Here is a 6000-nt window from a genome sequence, read left to right on the forward strand (position 1 = left end):
GAGAGATCCTTGATGAAAACCTGCTCCAGAGCGCTCAGGACCTCAGACTGGGGCAAAGGTTCACCTTCCAACAGGACAATGACCCTAAGCACACAGCCAAGACAACGCAGGAGTGGCTTCGGGACAAGTCTCTGATTGTCCTTGAGTGGCCCAGCCAGAGCCCGGGCTTGAACCCATTAGAACATCTCTGGAGAGACCTGAAAATAGATGTGCAGCGACGCTCCCCATCCAACCTCAAAGAGCTTGAGAGGATCTACAGAGAAAAATGGGAGAAACTCCCCAAATACAGGTGTGCCAAGCTTGTAGTGTCATACCCAATAAGACTTGAGGCTGTAATCGCTGCCAAATGTGATTCAACAAAGTACTGAGTAAAGGGTCTGAATACTTACTGTATGTAAATGTGATATTTCCATTTTTATGGGGTATTGTGTGTAGATTGATGAGGGAAAAAATCAATGTAATCCATTTTAGAATAAGCCTGTAACGTAACAAAATGTGGAAAGTCAAGGGGTCTGAATACTTTCCGAATGCACTGCATAGGCCTACTGCAGCTCTGATTGGTTATGTCACCGTTCTGTGTAGAGTACGGTCTGTGTAGAGTACGGTCTGTGTAGAGTACGGGCTGAGTCGTGCATGTCAATGCAATAGAATCCTGCTCCGATGCTTTTTGCCTAAAACATCTCTTGCATAGTTCGTTTTGTTTCGGTATGTTGCATTGAAAGTGGCTAATATTGCGTTATTTCGATCACAATTGCCACAGTAAAGGAAAACGTTGATAGTGTTAACATGGAAAACTCTAGAACAGTTGTCAACATCACTTTGAGTCAAAATGCAAGCCGAGATCTACCGCTCAGATTTTTTTTAACATGACTTAAAAAATGAAAGCCTATGCAACATTAACCAATTAAAAACCGTACTGTAGCAAATCAAATCAAATCGTATTGGTCACATGCGCCGAATACAACAGGTGCAGACATTACAGTGAAATGCTTACTTACAGCCCTTAACCAACAGTGCATTTATTTTTAACAAAAAAGTAAAAATAAAACAACAAAAAAAGTGTTGAGAAAAAAAGAGCAGAAGTAAAATAAAATAACAGTAGGGAGGCTATATATACAGGGGGGTACCGGTGCAGAGTCAATGTGCGGGGGCACCGGCTAGTTGAGATAGTTGAAGTAATATGCACATGTGGGTAGAGTTAAAGTGACTATGCATAAATAATTAACAGAGTAGCAGCAGCGTAAAAAGGATGGGGTGGGGGGGCAGTGCAAATAGTCCGGGTAGCCATGATTAGCTGTTCAGGAGTCTTATGGCTTGGGGGTAGAAGCTGTTGAGAAGTCTTTTGGACCTAGACTTGGCACTCCGGTACCGCTTGCCGTGCGGTAGCAGGGAGAACAGTCTATGTCTAGGGTGGCTGGAGTCTTTGACAATTTTGAGGGCCTTCCTCTGACACCGCCTGGTATAGAGGTCCTGGATGGCAGGAAGCTTGGCCCCAGTGATGTACTGGGCCGTACGCACTACCCTCTGTAGTGCCTTGCGGTCGGAGGCCAAGCAGTTGCCATACCAGGCGGTGATGCAACCAGTCAGGATGTTCTCGATGGTGCAGCTGTAGAATTTTTTGAGGATCTGAGGACCCATGCCAAATCTTTTCAGTCTCCTGAGGGGGAATAGGCTTTGTCATGCCCTCTTCACGACTGTCTTGGTGTGTTTGGACCATGATAGTTCGTTGGTGATGTGGACACCAAGGAACTTGAAGCTCTCAACCTGTTCCACTACAGCCCCGTCGATGAGAATGGGGGCGTGCTCAGTCCTCTTTTTTTTCCCTGTAGTCCACAATCATCTCCTTTGTCTTGGTCACGTTGAGGGAGAGGTTGTTGTCCTGGCACCACACGGCCAGGTCTCTGACCTCCTCCCTATAGGCTGTCTCATCGTTGTCGGTGATCAGGCCTACCACTGTTGTGTCGTCGGCAAACTTAATGATGGTGTTGGAGTCGTGCCTGGCCATGCAGTCATGGGTGAACAGAGAGTACAGGAGGGGACTGAGCACACACCCCTGAGGGGCCCCCGTGTTGAGGATCAGTGTGGCAGATGTGTTGTTACCTACCCTTACCACCTGGGGGCGGCCCGTCAGGAAGTCCAGGATCCAGTTGCAGAGGGAGGTGTTTAGTCCCAGGATCCTTAGCTTAGTGATGAGCTTAGAGGGCACTATGGTGTTGAGGTTTGTGCAGTAAGCTATAGGCCCAATACATTATCACTGCATATTGGCTTTGCTTTAATTGCCCTGCCAATGCATTGTTGTTCAGACCATTTAAAAATATATATATTTCAAAATTTGAGGCAGGCTATGTGATCACACCAGTAATAGATCAGTTGTTGTATTACTTGTGAGGCACAGCTGAGTGAACATACATTTACATCATTTGCTTTTTATTTTTATTTTACTGGGCTGATGGTGCCTGCATCTGATGGTCAGTCTCAGTGGAGGGAGAGAACAGCAGCCTGAGGGTCCGCCTCTCAACATCCCTCCGCTTTCCCTTTCCTCCACTGACACTGACCAAAAAGGGACACCGTCTTCCAGCTAATGGCGATTATTTCTGCCTCATGCACAAATTCATGTTGTTACTCCTATGAACAGAAAAAGTTAAATATTCCTTTATATGAAAAAAAGACCCAAGCCGCAACAATGCAAGCCTATCGATACACTTTCCTACTCATTCATTACTGCTGCAGTGCTTGTTGTAGCGCTGAGTGGAAATAGGAAGAACGTGCATTTTATGGCTTATCAAAGTGTTGAATACAAAGTGTTGACAGTGCTGAGTAAGAACTTAAACATTAACTCATTCATAAAAACAGCAGCTCTTCGCTGTTTGTGTTGACAGTCTCTCTCTAGTCATGGTTTTATACATTTTGAAATCTCACAGTATCAACTTTTCTGTAGCTTTATTTTATGCCTGCTACGTTACTGCAGACATGGTCATTTGAGCCATCCAATTAGCCAGCAGTAGGCCTATAGTGCACTTGATTTGCTCTCTGGGCCCGCCGGGAAGGCAGAGTTTGTACCTTCAGACACATGAAATGGTTCAAATGGCAACAGTTCACCTCCCCGGCGCGCAGGGCAGCTGAATCGGGTCCACCTACCAACACAAGGCTTTAACATTGGGTGTTTAACAGAAATGTTTGGCGATCGTCTAGGAATGCCTTGGAGATCGGCCAGTCGATAGCGATCGACCGGTTGGTGAACACTGCTCTAGAAAGTTGTAGTGAAGTTCAATCTCGCGCTTCTCTCAGTGGGCTGATATTTCTTCTGCACAGCAGTCCCGGGGGAGCTGCGAGGCAGTCTCGGGCTACTGCGCTCCCACGCACATGTGTAGCTTAGAGGGACAAGCGTGATAGCACACACACCTTCACAAACCATCCGCATACACACACACCCAACCACACACACACACACACTCACACACCCTGAGAGAGCACAATCTGATATATCCTACCCTACCCTGTCCCTGTGGGGATCAGTGCTGCGTGGCTACAGCTGTTTCACAGAAGGTCAGGTTACCCTGCCTTCCCATTCCACCACCATCCCCAAGGTCCTCACCAAGGTAATACAACAACGTCAAACAAACACACACACACACAGGAAAGACTCAACTCCACTTTGGTGGCAACCATCTCCTTACAACCTCAGTGGGGCACCATGGAACACACAAAAGCTTGACATTCCTGACACCAAAAAGAAGAAATAGCCCCAAAACCAGATCTAAACATGAGTTAACATTTGAGACACAGGCTGACATGAGAGAAACTACAACTTCACTGCAACCAACCACTGAGAAGGACTACACTATATACACACTGGTTATTACAACTCTACAATGTTGGTAATCAATAACACTATAATGATCAGCTCCAGGCTAGATTCACACTAAAATAAACTTGCAGCTAGTGGCTGCTCTGTGCCAGCAGACTGTTTGTGTGTGTGCGTGTGTGTACTGTTCCTCAGGCTGAGTGAGCTCGCATTCAGAACAATGACGTCTTCCTTCAGGACATCCTGCCAACCTCCCCCCCCCCCCACACACACACACACACACACAGAGGGTCGTATAACTGGTTAAGCCCAGTCAAACAGTAACCATTAAAGGAAGAGGAATCTCACCAAAAGGAAGGAATGCCATGAAAACGACTGACTACCACTTGAGTCACCCTTGAACCCACAGACATTTTCCTGTAGTCTACTGTAAACCTGCTCTACTGGGTTCTGTCTGCCAAATGGCATGGCTCCTCATGCCAACAATGTATTGCCATGTATCTATCTCCACTCTCCACACAAACATAATTCAAAGGTTTTCAAGTTAAATGAATGAATTTGCCAAATATATTTTCAATTAAACATTTCGTTTAGTTCCTCTTACACTCTGTTGTGGGAAATAATTGTACCTTTCCTCATCAAACGACAACATACAGTATTTTTTCTGCGAATTCAGCACTTCCAAATAGTGCACACTTATCTATCCCACATAAAAACATGACAGCAGTGGCTTAGCTCCTGACTGTGTACCTTTTAAATGTTGAATTATTCTCTGTGAAGAGTATCCAGTTTACCTTCCACAGCCTAATAGGCAGGACAACGCCAATTTGAATAGAAACTGCCTGTACCCCACAACAAATAGAAAGCCATTCACACACACATAGGCGAGCGCTGTGAAGTAAACATTGCAACATTGTTACCCCATTTTGTGACAACGCGGGGTGGAATGTGTCTTGTTGTAGACGCCACAACTCGTTGCTATCGACATCAAGCCACTTGCACAGTAGGCATTTGTTGCAATTTCGTAAGGACCCATGAGAACAATGTTAGCGCTCACCAGAAACGATGTGCGTTGTTTCGACCAGTGACCCCGTCCCCGGAGCTTATTTTCAGGCCAGATGCCGTCTTTCCACCCGCCGTAAAAAAAAAAAAAAAAGAAGAAAAAAAAGGAATGCTTTGTTGTCTCGATGTAGTAGTTTCTTATCTCCGATAATGTCACCTAAATCCGCGACGATGTTGCTCCCACCATGGCTATCGAGGATTCGAAGTTAGAACCGTTGTGGGGAAAAGCAGTAGCGAGTGAACTGTTCCCTTTTCGGTTGGAGAACATACCAGCGTGGGAAACCGATGATGACGATAGATCGCTCAGAGGGGTGCGAGCTCAGCTGTGTGTGCCTACTGCTTGCTGACGGTGCCACCACCGCGGTGTCATCGACGGTATTTTTTTTAGACAGAAGAATTTCAACCCAGATCACTAGGGGAAATAGCGCCATCCACTCTTCGTTATGGTCGCTAGTTCTTCTTCTTTTTCTTCTTCTTCAGTGGGGTTTATCGGCGGTTGGCATCCAACGTTATGGTGCATTACCGCCACCTACTGTACTAGAGTGTGGGCCAGAGACAGGGAGAAACTAAATCCTACCTGCCAACCCCGTTGCTCTTAAAAAATATAACAAAATATTTGAGACTATATCTAATGACGTTCTACTCAATATACTCTTTAAACTAATTTCCTGTATCCCCTTCTCCCTCATACTAGATCGCATCCTCTCTATTTCCCTCTTATACTGCCCACACTGTAGCAATACATGCTCCACGGTCTCTCTTTCCTGACAATAATCACACTTTCCTGTTGGATGCTTTCCTATCACATTTAATTTCTTATTCAACTGGCCAGCCTCCTCTCTTCTGTCCCTTCCTGCTGTCCTCCCCTCCCCAGATTTTCCTCTGTACTTGAAATAAACGCCTTCCCTTATTATCTCTATTCCACTGCTCCTGCCATCTCTGCACCATCACTGTATATATCCGTATTTTTGCCTCTGCCTTGCTCATTGAAACTTCAACATCAACATCCCCACTACTAAGTGCTTGTTTAGCCTGTTCATCTACTGCCTCGTTCCCCTTCACCCCCACATGGGCTGGGACCCAAGTAAATCTTATCTGTATACCCATCTGTTTAATCCTGCCATGGGTTTGTA

The 6000-nt window shown here is 45.7% G+C and overlaps 1 protein-coding gene across 1 annotated transcript in view; it reads right to left on the minus strand.

The window, feature by feature from the left end:
* The window catches only part of LOC311137381 (cyclin-dependent kinase 17-like), a 63019-nt gene extending 57784 nt beyond the window's left edge, over positions 1-5235 (minus strand). The window contains exon 1 of the mRNA XM_084171830.1: positions 4863-5235. The gene's annotated coding sequence lies outside the window, so the exon portion shown is untranslated. The remainder of the gene's footprint in view (positions 1-4862) is intronic.
* Between the last annotated feature and the right edge of the window lie 765 nt (positions 5236-6000).

This window comes from Coregonus lavaretus (assembly GCF_964263955.1).
Source record: "Coregonus lavaretus genome assembly, chromosome: 11".
NCBI lineage: Eukaryota > Metazoa > Chordata > Actinopteri > Salmoniformes > Salmonidae > Coregonus > Coregonus lavaretus.